Source organism: Rattus rattus, chromosome 2, assembly GCF_011064425.1.
Source record: "Rattus rattus isolate New Zealand chromosome 2, Rrattus_CSIRO_v1, whole genome shotgun sequence".
Lineage (NCBI taxonomy): Eukaryota > Metazoa > Chordata > Mammalia > Rodentia > Muridae > Rattus > Rattus rattus.
In genome coordinates this window covers 140,059,760-140,074,992 of record NC_046155.1, presented here as the reverse complement: position 1 = coordinate 140,074,992, position 15,233 = coordinate 140,059,760, and the positions used below count along the sequence as shown (strand labels likewise).

Here is a 15,233-nt window from a genome sequence, read left to right as displayed (position 1 = left end):
AAGCACAAGGCCTTGGGTTCGGTCCCCAGCTCCGGAAAAAAAAAAAGAATTATATTCATTTGAAATCATTTTGTAAACTATGATTTTATAATACACAGTCACTTAAAATGCATTTAAAAATAGTCAACAATATCCTCAGCAAGCCTCACGACTTGCAATCAATCCCTAGAACCTTAATACTAGATGAAGTAAATAAAGGATGTCCTCTGATCAGTTCATGTGCACTATGGCAAGTATGTGTGCTCCCTCCAACATTAATGAAAAAAATGGATGATTACTGAAGATATTTGATAATATCTGTGGTAGAAACTGTTAAGCTAAACCTCACTAATTTAAAAAAAAATATTTTGTGTGTGCATGTTTGAATTCCTAGGCATATGCTAAGGTGCGTAGTAGTGTTTTGTGGCAGCGAATAGGGCTGGGATGAAGCCAAAACAACAACTGTAGGTGTTATTCTTAAGCATAATTTGCTTTACCATGTTTATAGTTGTTGTTTGTTTGCTTTTAAGGCAGAATTTCTCATGTTTCTGGAGGTCACTGATTAAGATTGGCTGGCTGACAGTGAACTAGAGCAATCAACCTGTCTCTGATTACTTGAAACTGGAGTATAAACGTGTATAATAATGTAACAACACATTCAATTTTTTAGTTATTGCCTCTAGGATGTGAACACAAGTCATCCAAACCTAAAGCACTTCAACAACTACTCATTTAAAATAGTTTTTCAGGAGATAGGTGGACCCTCAGAAGTGCAGACACTCCAGGGAATGCAGAGAAAGCAACTATTTTTTGCCGACATTCCCGATCCAAGGGGAAATCACCTAGTGATTCCTATCCTCCCTGGGCACAGGGACCTAGGGGAAATCTGGGGCAGGACCTGATGGGTTTCCACCTGCCCATAGAGCTGAAAGCCATTCGCCAGGAGTACCTATACACTTGAGAGCAGAGGTAAGACCAACATTTTCGCTTCAAGCGACCTGCCTAGTAGATTCAGGACACACCAAGGCAGAAGTCCTCTGGAACAGGACACTTCTGGTTTCTGGCTATGCTCTGAACTGAACTAAACAAGTCCCACAGCTGCCTGCAATCAAAACCCATTGGAGAGAGACAGAGCTCAACTCCAAGAAAAGCAAACAATCCTGAGACTGCAGGACAGACCACCATGCATGCCCATTTCTGCCCACATCCCTGACCCAAGAGGAAACTGCATAGTGCCTCTGGAAACAGCAATATAGGAGCACTCAAAGGCAGGAACCTGCTGGATTCTGCCTGCTCCCGGATCTGAACTGAACCGGTCACACAGCTTCCTGTACCCAAATCCAGTGGGGGAGAGATCTATAACCTGAGAAGCAGGGACACTACTGAGAATTCAGAAGAGACATCTAATTTCTGCCCACATTACGGACCAAAAAGGAAATCACCTAGTGTCATCTCTGTCCCCTGGGCAACGAACCTAGGAGAAGTTAGGAGCAGGAACATTGGGGTTTTTGCCGTGCAGAGCTAAAAGCCAGTTGTCAGGAGTGCTTACAAACATGAGAGCAGAGCTTTCTGTTCCAAGATTTGGTTGAAAGAAAACAGGTCAATAGGAGTGCTGACACACAGGCCTACAGAAGGGTCAAGTCACTGTCAGAGACAGCAAGGCAAGGTAATACCAGAGATAACCTGATTGTAAGAGGCAAGCTCAGCACCTAAGCAACAGATACCAAAAATACTTGGTATCATCAGAGCTTAGTTCTCCCACCAAAGCAAATACTGGATATCCAAACACACTGGAATTAAAATCACATATTATGATGATGATGGAGGACTTTAAGAAGGACATAAATAACTCCCTTAAAAATACAGGACAACACAAGTGAACAAGTAAAAGTCCTTAAAGAGGAAACACAAAAATGCCTTAAAGAACTATAGAAAAACAAAACCAAACAGATGAAGGAATTGAACAAAACCACTCAGGATTTAAAAATGGAAATAGAAACAATAAAAATTGCACAAAAGGAGAAAAAACTTAGAGATAGAAAACCTAGGGAAGATCAGGAGTCATAGATGCAAGCATCACCAACAGACTACAAGAGATAGAAGAGAGAATCTCTGGGGCAGAGAATACCATAGAAAACATTGACACAACCATCATAGATAATGTAGAACTAAAAAACTCCCAGCCCAAAAGACATAGTAAATCCTAGACACAATGAGAAGATCAAACTGGAAAAGAAATTCCTCCTGTCATGTAATAGTCAAAACACCAAATGCACAAAACAAAGAAAGAATATTAAAAGAAGTAAGGGAAAAAGGTCAAGTAACATATAAAGACAGACCTATAAGAATGACCCAAGACTTTTCAGCAGAGTCTATGAAACCCAAAAGATCCTGGGAAGATGTCATATAGATGCTAAGAGAACACAATGCTAGCCAAGGCTACTATATCCAGCACAATTTAATTAACATAGATGGAAAAACCAAGATAGTCCATGGCAAAACCAAAGTTACACAACATCTTTCTACAATTCCAGCCCTCAAAAGATGTCAAACTCCAACAGAAGGAGGTAAACTATACATTAGAAAAAACAAGAAAGTAATCTCCTTTTGACAAAACTGAAAGAAAAGACACAGAAACATAATTCCACCTCTAATGACAAAAATGACAGGAAGCAACAATCACTATTTCTTAATATCTCCTAACATCAATGGATTTAATTCCACAATAAAAAGACAGGGACTAACAGAATGGAAACATAAAGAGGACCCAGCATTTTGCCGCATATAGGAAACACACCTCAGAGACAAAAATAGACACTACCTCAGACTGAAAGGCTGGAAAACAACTTTCCAAGCAAATGGTTAGCAGAAGCAAGCTGGAGTAGCCATTCTAATATCAAATAAAATCAATTTCCAACCAAAAGTCATCAAAAAAGATAAGGAAGGACACTTCATATTTATCAAAGGAAAAATCCACCAAGATGAACTCTCAAACGTAAATATCTATGCTACAAATGCAAGGGTATCTATATTCATAAAAGTAACCTTACTAAAGCTCAAATACCATATTGCATCTCACACAATAATAGGATATTTCAACACACCACTCTCATCAATGAACAGATCATGGAAATAGAAATTAAACAGAGATATAAAGAAACTAACAGAAGTTATGAAACAAATGGATTTAACAGATATTTATAGAACATTCCATCCTAAAACAAAAGGATATACCTTTTTCTCATCACCTCATGGTACCTTCTCCAAAACTGACTGTATATTCGGTCACAAAATAGGCCTCAACCAATAAAGAAGACAGAAATGATCCCATGCATCCTATCAGATCACCAAGGACCAAAGCTGGTTTTCAATAACAACAAAACAACAGGAAGTCCACATATTAATGGAAGGTGAACAACGCTCTACTCAATGTTATCTTGCTGAAGGAAGGAAGAAGAAAGAAATTAAAGACTTTTTAGAATTTAATGGCAATGAAGGCAGAATATCCACAGACTTGTGGGACACAATGAAAGCAGTGCTAAGAGGAAACCTCATAGCTCTGAGTGCCTCCAAAAATACAACAGGGAGAACATGCATTAGCAGTTTGATAACAGCAAAAGCACTAGAACAAAAAGAAACAAATACAAAAGAGGAGTAGAAGGCATGAAATAATCAAAGTCAGGGCTGAAATCAACCAAGAAAAAGCAAAAAGGACTATACCAAGAATCAACTAAGGCAAAGGCTGATTCCTTGAGAAAATCAACAAGATAGAAAAACCCTTAACCAGACTAAGCAGAGGGCACAAAGACAGTATCCAAATTAAAAGAATCAAAAAATAAGAGAAAGACATAACAACAAATTCTGAGGAAATTCAAACATTCATCACATCATACCACGAAAGACCAAACTGGAAATTCTGGAAGAAATGGACAATTTTTCAGGCCAAATACCAAGTGCCAATGATTTCATGAAATTCATAGGCAAATGTATTGAACTAGAAAATATGCCCCTGGGTTAGATAACACAATCACAGTAAATACATATGGTATGCACTCACTGATAAGTGGATATTAGCCTAAATGCCCAAGTTATCCAAGATACAATCTACAGACAACATGAAGCTCAAGAAGAAGGATAAGCAAAGTGTGGAAAGCTTCACTCCTTTTAAGCGGGGGAAACAAAATAGTCACAGGATGTGATATGGATGAAAAGTTTGGAGCAGAGACTGAAGGAACAGCCATTAAGATCCTGTATATATATATATATATATATATATATATATATATATATATATATATATATGTGTGTGTGTATGTGTGTGTGTCTATATCTATATCTATATCTATATCTATATCTATCTATATACATATATATGTATATGTATATATATATATATATATATATATATCCACCAAAACTAGATAAGATTGATGAAGCAAAGAAGTACATGCTGACAGGCAGCAAATATAGATTATCTCCTGAGAGACACAGCCAGAACATGTCAAATACAGAGGCGAATGCTAGCAGCAAATCATTTAACTGAGAATGGGACCCAGGTTGGAAGAATTCGAGAAAGGATTGAAAGAGCTGAAGGGGCTTGCAACTCCTTAAGAGCAACCATCCCAACCAACCAGAGCTCCCAGGGACTAAATCACTACCCAAAGACTATACATGGGCTAGCCCATGGCTCCAGATGCATATGTAGCAGAGGATGGCCTTGGTGGGTACCAATGGAAGGAGAAGCCCTTGGCCCTGCCAAGGTTGGATCCCCAGTATAGGGAAATGTTGGGGAGGGGAGGAGGTTGGAGAATGGTGAGGGGTTAAACCCTTATAGAAGAAGGGGAGGGGATTAAAAGGGGGGCTTATGTCCAGAAAACTGGGAAAGGGAATAACATTTGAAATGTAAATAAAAATATCTAATGAAAATATCCAATAAAGGAAATGATTTTTAAAAATAAATATAATATTCCATTAAAAAATGCAGTGTATAAATAGTGTGATTAGATAAATCTTTGTGCATTGTAATCCTCTGTACAAAAAAGAATAAACTCAGTGCATCCAATATGAAACGAACAATAGTAATATGAACAAGCTCAGAGAATCTATTAACCACCAATATCCTAAAGATATCAGTGATGTACTCAAGTAACCCATTGGTGAGAACACAGAAAAGAAATCTGCTATATAACTTAAACATAACTAGAAATTCTAACACCAAAGCATAAGAGAAATAGGTAAAAATATTAATGGAAAGGTAATTTTTAATCATATAATCTCAAAAAATTACAAATCAAATTTAAATGCCTATAGCTCTGCAGTTAATAAAAAGAGTTAAAAAAGTAGCATATGCCTAAGTATGAATAAAAGGTTACTAATGACTAAAATTAAATATTTTGCAGCAGTAAACAACTAAACATAAAGTACAAGTAGTTGAGTAAAGCATAGCAATTACATTTTCTATCTGGTTTTCATTTTTTTAATAAATATGAAAATGGAAGACCTTGCTAACATAATATATCAAATATCTCAAAGATAAAGTTATGATATTACATTTACACTTACAACCAGTCATATGAAAAATATAACTTACCTTTTGGGAATAAGACCTGTTAATACACATACTACAGTCCTGCTCAGCAAGACAAAACTATTAATTGATAAATGCTATTTCCACGCATAGGCAGATATCTCTTCTTCTCTTCTGTCACTAATATTTTACTGAGGCCAACAACTCTCTTAGATAATCATTTAATTATCAATAAGCACGTTAGAAATGCATTGTACCACATCCATCTTAAAGTATTGCATGCTGAGTTCTGCCATTTCACTGTTCTGTGTGTGTGTGCCTTAAGCCACAGAAACCCAGGTAGAATGGCCATTATTTTGCTTTTCAACCCATACTAAACCCTTTTTTGGTGGTGTTTTCCCTTGCTGCAGTAAGTATAGTTAACTCAACTTTGCTTGATCATCGCTCTTTAAGGTGGTCTTTTTGGAAACAGACAAGTAGCGATGTGCTACTCATACTCACAAAGCATTTTTGGTGAATGCCACTTAAATCAAGGATGAATAATGCTTCCACAATAGCTAATGTGTGCTGAGAAGACCAGTTTTTGGATTTTTATCAACATAACCAAAGACATTATCAATTGGATGAGGAGAAAAATCAGTATTTGTAAAATTGTACATTCCGTAATCAATGAAAAGAAATAAGATAGCCACTTAACCCATATCCCAAAACAAAATCTAAAAAAAAAAAAAACAATCCCGTCAAATGCAAAAATAAAAAAGAAGCAAAAAAGAGAGAGAAGACCAAGGTTATAGTGAAAATATCAATAATAATTAAATATTTAATAAAAGAGACATACTTTGGCCAGATTTACAAAGACAATATCATTTAAAACAAGTTTTTCCCAGATTGATTTATTAAGGTTGATGAAATTACAGTCTAAACTGTAATTTCTTCCAACAATAAGACACATGAGACATAAGGCAGAAGAGACACACATATCCACACAACAAAAATGGAGCCATTCATGGATGAGAATACAGCACATATGCATGATGGCATTACAGATAAATGGGCAATTACTAGCAAATAATTATAAATAATGTCAAATAACTTGGCAATTCTAAGATTTCAAAATAAAATTCTTTTCATGATGCAAGAATTTCAATTTAAAAAACAAAAAAAATAATTACGATTAACATAGGTGAAAGGATTTATGGGCTCAGTATATTTTTTTCAAAAAAAATGACATGAAACTTAGGAGTCATAAAAGCAAACATGGTTATACTTAGACATGTAACAGTAATATACATTCTGATAACAAAACAAAGTTTAAAAGTGTGACAAACATGTAATGTTTGACAATCCAAAATCTTATCTTTTGTCAACAGTAAAAGAACTTTAGACTAAATCTTCACCATACTCCCAGGCTTTGACATAAATAAGAAATTAAAATAATACAGATGGCTTATAAACATGAAAATGATCAAACTCAAAAATAAAATAAATACAATTCATAACAACAATTCGGGCTAACACACTGGAAAGGACCTGAATCACTCGTAAAATCCACCATAATGGTATTTTGAAGAATTTGGCAATATAACTCATTGGCTCTAAGGGGAAATCTCTTCAAGTACATTGTGAAAGAAATAATAATTTTAAAACTTGAAGCATTAATATACTTAATTTCAATAATTTAAGTTCTAGGTAAATTTACTCTGATAGAGGAGACAAATGCAGAAATGTTATGTATGGAAGTGTATTGCACAGAGAATTGGTACCTATATAACTGCCAATGTATAAGCAATGTTTAAAATATTTCATTCTATTTCATGTAAAAACAGTCATATAGTCACTCAACAAATGACATAGATATGAATATGAATACTGAAATAGCAAAACCTCATAAAAAGACTCAAACAAAACTAGAATTTGCATAACAATATGGCCTTACTACTAGATGTCCCCCACCAGACAGTATGTGTCTGTCGTGTATATTTTTTGCTTAAAAGCATGTATACCTTCCCTTAACAGAGAGAAACCATGGGGATAATTTTCAAAAGAGAAGGTACATGATTTATGTATTAATCATATAAGTATGCATTCAGGTTTTTTTAGTCAGGCATTTTCTTTTTAATATATCATATTTTAAATCATTAATCTATATTTATAGGAGCACTAATTACTTCCACATTTTGAGCTCCTTGTACAATACTATTTCATCTATTAAGCTTCTGGGATTGAGTCAAGTGGCAGCAAGGGAAACAGTCACCATGCCCAAATTATAGTTTCACCGATGATATCCCAAAATGAGCATTTCTCACTTAAGCATTTCTTATCTGAAGGTGGTGTCTGCTGCTACACAGGAAAGAGGCATCATCATGTATAATGAAGATTGTTTTGGTGATATAGCTGGTTGAAGAAGTGGCACCATCTATGACTCCAACTCATCACTGTAGATATCATCTGCCAGGACACAGAGGAAATAATGGCAGACTTTAGGAACACATCTTCTAAAGAGGAAGAGGGTTGGAAAATACTGTACATTTACCTGTGTTAGAATATATCTTGTAATACTACATAGAGAAAGTCACTTTGACAGAAGCATGGATTCATACAATCGCCAGAAAAAAGAATGAATATGACTTCCTACCATAATCAGGTTTTTACTTTCCTGTGTTTCTGTCTTTCTTCCTTCCTTCTTTCATCCCTTCCTTTCTATCTTCCTGCCTCCCTTCCTTCCTTCCTTCCTTTCTTTCATTTTTCTTCTGTTCTTCCTTCTCCTCCTCCTCCTCCTTTTGTCTTGTCTGCTTCTTCCTATTTCTCCTGCTTCTGTTTCTTTCTCTTTTTCTCCTCCTCTTCTTATTTCTTTTCTTTCGTTTCTTCCTCTTCCCTTTCTCCTTTTTCTCTTTATTTCTTCTTTCTTTCTTTCCTTTTTTTCCATACCTTTTTGCAAGTTAAAAGGTAACCACTTGCATCCAGAAACAATAGATTCTATGCTTTGTTGTTGCATTCATTATTTTATGGCTTAAATTTTAGGCCAATATTTTTTCAGATAAAATTACTTGTCAGATTTCTATTTTCTACTTTATTGGACTAAAATAAATTTGCATGAATAAGCAAATATTTATTTACTTATTTATTGCATAAATAATTTTCTAGACATATAATATAAACAATGATCCAGAGAAGTTTAGTCTACTAGAAACATACAATGAAATATTTCATAGTGACAAAATAGAAACTGATAAGTAGAACACTTAGAAAGATGTTTTTTTTTTAAGTATAACAATAGCCTGTTATAACGTTTGGCTAATAAAATCATCTAGAATATAACAGAACATTACTGATTTCAGTAAATTAAAATTACATTTTGTATGCAAATAAAAATTCAATAACAATGATTTGAAGTACAAGACTACATTTATTAAAAACCTTACTATGGTGGTTTGAATTATAATACCCCCATAGGCTCATTTGTTTGAATAGTTAGCTTTTAATAATAAACTTTTTAATACTTATATCATTATCAGCGTTCTTTCTGTTTTTTGCTTGTACATCAAGATATAAGATCACAGATGCTCTTGCTGCCATACATAATTCTGTCATCATAGACTCTAGTCCTCTAGAACAATAGGCCCAATTAATGTCTTCTTTCCTAAGCTTCCCTAGTCATGGTGCTTTATTACAGCAAAATAATTAAGTAATACAGAACTAGTAAAGGTAGTGTTGTATTTCTGTGAAGAACCAACTAGTAATTTTGTGGGACTCTAGAAAAATTTAAAACTTTGAACTTGAAAATTGGTGGAATGCTATAAGAATAGTTTAATATGCAAGTAGGAGATTACAGCAGAGTAGTGTTAATGGAACTGTGTACTATAGAGACCTGCCTCAAGAAATTTTATATGGAAACAATATTAGCATTTCTGATATAGACAATCTTGTGATATTTTTGACATAAAAATGGCTGCCTTCTGCATTTTCCCTAAGAAATGGGCATAATCGAACATAATGGACTACTTTCCTGGAAGGTTTTGTAGAAAAATCAATATTGATAATCTCATGTGGCTGTTATTGATCACTTTAATGCAAGTATAAAATAGAAAAAAAAATTGGCAAAAAATCTAGAAATTTTTGAAAAAAGTTGAAAGAGACAAGAGCTCTGGGAAATTTAATATTAGAACCAAGACTTGTGCTGAAACTGATAAAATAAAATCAGGAGAAACATGATTCAAAATGGACTGAAAAGAAATGATGCCCTTAGGGCATAACATCAATCAGCTGTGCTTCCGACTTGTGAAAATGAATGTGCTCATACTAAAAAACAACAACAAAGGAAAGTGGTTGCAAATGTAATCCTTTCTAAGTGCACATTCAAAATTTGAAATTTCACCTGTTTGGTAATGGCTTTACAGCTATGACAGATGGTCAATAAGAGGTTGTAGAATTTTCCTGTGGTTAAGAGAGCTTGTGAGTTCAGGCAAAATGTGGTAGGGAAGGTTCTACATGAAGGATACAAGAGGAAAATAAGCCCTGTGAAACAAGTGCAGAAAGCTGTAAAAATGAAGCCTGAATTGTGTTGGAGACCCATGGTATTATACATGCCACATGTTTTGGATATCTGTCAAGTAGAACTGAAGACATGAAAGGTAACCAGCAGGAGAAACACATGTTCTTATTAGGAAATATGGAAAGTTAGAGACATCTAAGACTTCTAATATCAGACACGGGTTATAGGATACTGAATTTGCCCTGCTGGGTTTTCGTTTTGCTTTGTTCCATTATTTCTTCATTTTGCTATGATCTGTTCCTTTTGGAATGACAATGTATAATCAATGACAGTGTGAATTTCAAGTATGTAACGTGCTTTTTTATTTTATAGTGGGTTGTAAATAAAAAAAAATTCTTATGACTAAGAAGAGACTTTAGCCTTTTAAATGGTGCCAAGAATAAAATATGGGAAACCTTGAAATTGAACTGAATGCATTTTTGTGTCATGATATGGCTGTGTACCTATATAAATGCCAGAGAACATATTGAGTGCTTTTAAAAAGAATGGATCTCATAGTCTTCTGTGTCAAAACTTGTTCCCAAGATAGTAAAACTATTAGGAAAGTACTAGATGTGGATTATTGTAAGATGTGTGATACTCTCAGTACCTTTTGAAGTTTCAAAAGATTCATGCTATTTTCAGTGTGCTCTCTTTTTCTTGATTGTGGATTAAGATGTGAGTTCTTATATGTTCCTGCTGCTATGCTCTTCCTCTGCCACAATAAAATGTATCTCTCCAGAAGGATATACCTTAATAAATACTTTCATGTATTAATAAATTTTCTCGGTAATGTTTTATCCTAGTAATAGGAAAGTTACTAATGTTCATACCTTCAGAATATGCTTTAGAATAATATATGGTGATGAGATATTAGTCTGAAGAGTCTTCTTTCAGGTATTTCCTACTAGTAGTTATTACCTGAAGAGATTCCTATAGTAGGTCATTTGCTGAATAGAAAATTTAAAAAGAAACACCATTTCCAATGTCACAGAGAAACATAAATGAAATCTGTAAACTTGATTCTATTTCTTTAATTTTGATTTTGTTTGCAAGTTGCTCCATACTTCCACAACACTGAAGACATAAATATCTCTATATATTCTTGTATATATATTAAAGTTCTTCATCTCATAAACCTTTCCAAAGATCAGTGGATCACCTGAGTATCACTAAAAATTATGTTTCTAACTTTCTTAAAAAGCATTTATCTTTCACTCTTTGGTAGAATAATTTATCCAGCAAGTAACTCAATAACTTTCTTACACATTTAACTATAAGTTAAGTGTTTAAAGTTTACTATATAATGAGAAATGTATATGGAGCTGATGTCACAAACAGTAACCTTATATATGTTAGTAAATTTGTGGTAAAATTAATTAAAAGTTTATTCAGTAACTCAAAAAGACAATGAACTCAGAACTGTCTCACTAATATAGAAAATTTGAATCTAGTTAGAACTTCCCAAATTGGGTATACCCATTATGACAACAAACCAAAAATTCTCTATAGCTAACCACATCTACGTGAAGCTTGGTTAGTGTTTTATGCTGTCTGTATACAACCAAATATTTAAGTACAGGACTATCACCTCATATACATCCCCAGCCTTTTTCCGTAAACATGTTGGTTATTGCCCACATAGCTACTACACCTACCAGAAGTACAACAGACTATTGATGCCTTGCATAGATTTAAAATACAATATCTGCTGAATCATCTGTGGATCTAGAAAATGCACAGAGATTGCCTAAATACTTCATCTACATATTACCAAAGACAAATAACCAAGTTCTATACTTCATGGTCAGCTTAATAGCTGCCTTCCACAGGCAGCATCTATAATTAAAGGAGTACTGAGGTATTGTGAAACAAAATCAGTATTTTCAGACAGATTGCTTACTTTGTGGTGATTCTCATTGAGCCTTAAAGATTGAGGCTATCTATCCTTAGAAGGTTCTCTTCTACTTCTCAGTTTTTAGTGTTGATCCTATCATAAAGAATTGATTTCATAATATCAATTATAGCCAACACTGGTGTGTGTGTGTGTGTGTGTGTGTGTGTTTTTCTTTTGATTTGGTTTTGGTTTTGGTGTTTTTGTTTATTTGTTTTCAAAGGACCTGAAAAATGCTAGCACCTAATCACTCAAGAACATATTGATTTAGAACCCATTAAACAAGCACAATTGGGCAAGGAGATCATTCTCAAACATCAGTGATCTAAATTTTTGGTTGGCTAGCATAGACAGTTTCTTTGTGATTATTTTGTAATACTTATAAGGATAATAAAATTTTAACTACTTAAAGATACAATTTTATCAACTTAAGAATTCCCATCAGTCCCTGTTGATATATATCAAGAAATATGCCAGATATTTGATGCAATATCACATCTTCTGCTGAGAAAAAAATTCATAAATGTAAGTGCTTTGTCCTTGCTGATCTATGGCAACAGAATAAATATATAAATTGATAAGACAAATAGAAGCATGTATTTTAGTTTGCTACCTGCAGAATGGAAAAGTTCATATGTGCCTCCATGTTAACTCATCTTCCAATATGTTCTTCCACAATTAGTACATTTGTCTATATAGTTCACCACATCAAATGTTTTCTAAAATGTGTCAGATAAATTAAATCATCAATGGAATGGTTAGGATTCCATTGATAACAAGAAATACCAGTATTCATAAGGACAAAATCAAGTTGCCTTAAAATTTAAGAATTAACTTATTCATTAATTTGTTGTTATATTAAGATATAAAAATCTTAAAGAGCTATTATAGTACAATAAATGAAAGCTACCTAATATTGATCACAATATTGAAGTTTCATTAGCTTGACAAGCTGACAATTTTTAGACACTACAAAAGGCTATGCTACATGACATTCTGTTCAAAGTGCTCACAGCATTTAGGCAAAGTATGAACACACAATAAAATATGGATATGCAATTAGCAGATTGGGTTGGGGAACAGTGCACAAGGAAAGACACTGATCCCTCTTACCATGACTCAACTCTTTATTATAAAGATGTTGTCTAGCCATCCTTCTGAGGCCTAAGAATTGTTCAGGCAACCAACATCTCAGAATAGCCCAGCTTCTCCATGCAAAGTTATCATAGAAGGCATCTTCAGGAAGAATAAAATGTCCTAAAATTACAAAAGAGAATAAAGTTGCACCTTTGTAGAATTTACCATAACAGTAAAAGCTACAGTATTTGAATCAGCAAAGTATAAACAGTAGCAAGCACATCCTTGAATATTGAATGCAATACTAGAATTAATATGAGGTAAATATTACAAAGAGTGAGAGTTACCTCTAGAGTTTATCATTGTGATTTTTCAGATCATAGGAGCTAGCTCTAATGAGAAAAGTCAGCAACTATTTTATGAAGTTAAGAAAAAATGTTTAAATTAAATTGTGACATAATAGTTATCTTCAAATTCCAAGGAGATTTATTTTGTCAGTACACATTGTTAATAATCACATTTATAAATTTGATCTTGATTATAAGTTATCTGAAGACAAATAGCCAAGTTATATACTTCATGGTCAGCCTAATAGCTGCCTTCCACAGGCAGCATCTATAATTAAAGGAGTACTGAGGTATTCTGAAACAATCAGTATTTTCAGACAGGTTACGTTGTGGTGATTCTCATTGAGCCTTAAAGATTGAGGCTATCTATCCTTAGTAGGTTCTCTGCTACTTCTCAGTTTTTAGTGATAACTTTCTGTAGAGCTTAAGAACAGAAAAGAAGTATGAGGAAAGATGTGTAACACTTATATTTATTGTTCATATTGCATAGAACTCTCAATATTTTTGGCATTATCTGGAGCATATCCTCATATATTACATGAAGCAATATTCTAGGTTACATAGTTGTGGTTCTCTTTATTTCTCTGTGTTTGACTTTCTCTTCTATTGAGAGGGACCAGGCATTCAAGCCATCAATAAGTATTTGGTATCTCACATAGTGCCATAGGAATACAAGATGAATGAACTAAACACACAGCACTGATAAAACTTCTGATCATTAGACTAAAACTAAAAACACATTCTATGAATGTCTGTTATAAATCTTTAAGCATGTTAGACCTCAATAGTGTATATGATTATATTTTTTAAACTTCTGTTGTTGTGATAAAATATCATGACCAAAATCAACTATTGCAATAAGGAGTTTATTTTGGCTTGTGATTCAGATGGAGACAATATCTGTAGGCAAGACATGCTAACATGCACTTGGAGCAAGAATATGAGAGATCATATCCTCAAATCTAAATATAATTTAAAGAAAGCACATTGAGTGTATGGAGAGTTTGAAAATTCTCAAATCCCACCTCCAGTAAAAATCTACAAACAGCACCACCTAGGTGAGGACTAAGTATTCACATATATGCCTCCATCACTGGATACTTCTTTAAATATTCATTATGACTATTTTTTCAAATTTATGGTTTCTGAATTCCCTGATACAACATATTAACAAGGAAAATATACTATCCACCAAATAATCATAAGTCCAAGACAAATCAAGGTTAGAAATAGCCCAAGAGAATTCATAAATAGTATAAGAACACATTCAATTGGTGACAACCTTCTTCATATTAATTACTGTAAATTATTAGATAAGTATTTTTAAAGTCCTATTAATATAAGTTATTATTGTTTTCTTTTGATACAAATGAAACAGTCAAAAATTACAACTGTGCATGAGATGTTACATAATGAACCATTGTAAATAATAGAAGCAAATAATCATAACAAAAATAAAAGCCAAGAGAATAGGATTATTACTTTTTAAATTTGATAATTATTCTGTTTATGGACACTTAGATTGACTCTGTATTAGAGCTGTGAATGAGGCTGGTGTTAACATGAGACTTTAGGAAGTCTCCCACTTCCTAATTTCATTGGCTGTAAAATTTTTATAAAATCTAGACTTCAGACATCTGACCTCAGAAAGATTTTAGCAGCAATCATGGTCACCTTCGTGGAGCTCAGAACAAAGCCAAGATGCCTATTATGGGCCTGGCCATGTGGAATTCTAGACCAAACCAATTCAAAAAAAGCTATGACACATATCATCTGCAAACTTCACGTTATGGACCTGTTTTAGAAACTGAAGTGTTGGCAAATCCCATTTCTCTGTTTGAGTCCTTGAAAGCACCATGTATCCTGGGACATATTTAA

At 33.8% G+C, this 15,233-nt stretch overlaps 1 long non-coding RNA gene across 1 annotated transcript; it reads right to left on the bottom strand.

Moving 5' to 3' along the window:
* Nucleotides 1–6,294: 6,294 nt before the first annotated feature.
* On the bottom strand, nucleotides 6,295–13,404 carry LOC116892033. Its single transcript, XR_004386905.1, has 3 exons — nucleotides 13,045–13,404; nucleotides 10,871–10,987; nucleotides 6,295–7,954 (listed from the first exon to the last, which is right to left on the bottom strand). It is a non-coding gene; the product is annotated as an uncharacterized LOC116892033 (long non-coding RNA).
* Between the last annotated feature and the right edge of the window lie 1,829 nt (nucleotides 13,405–15,233).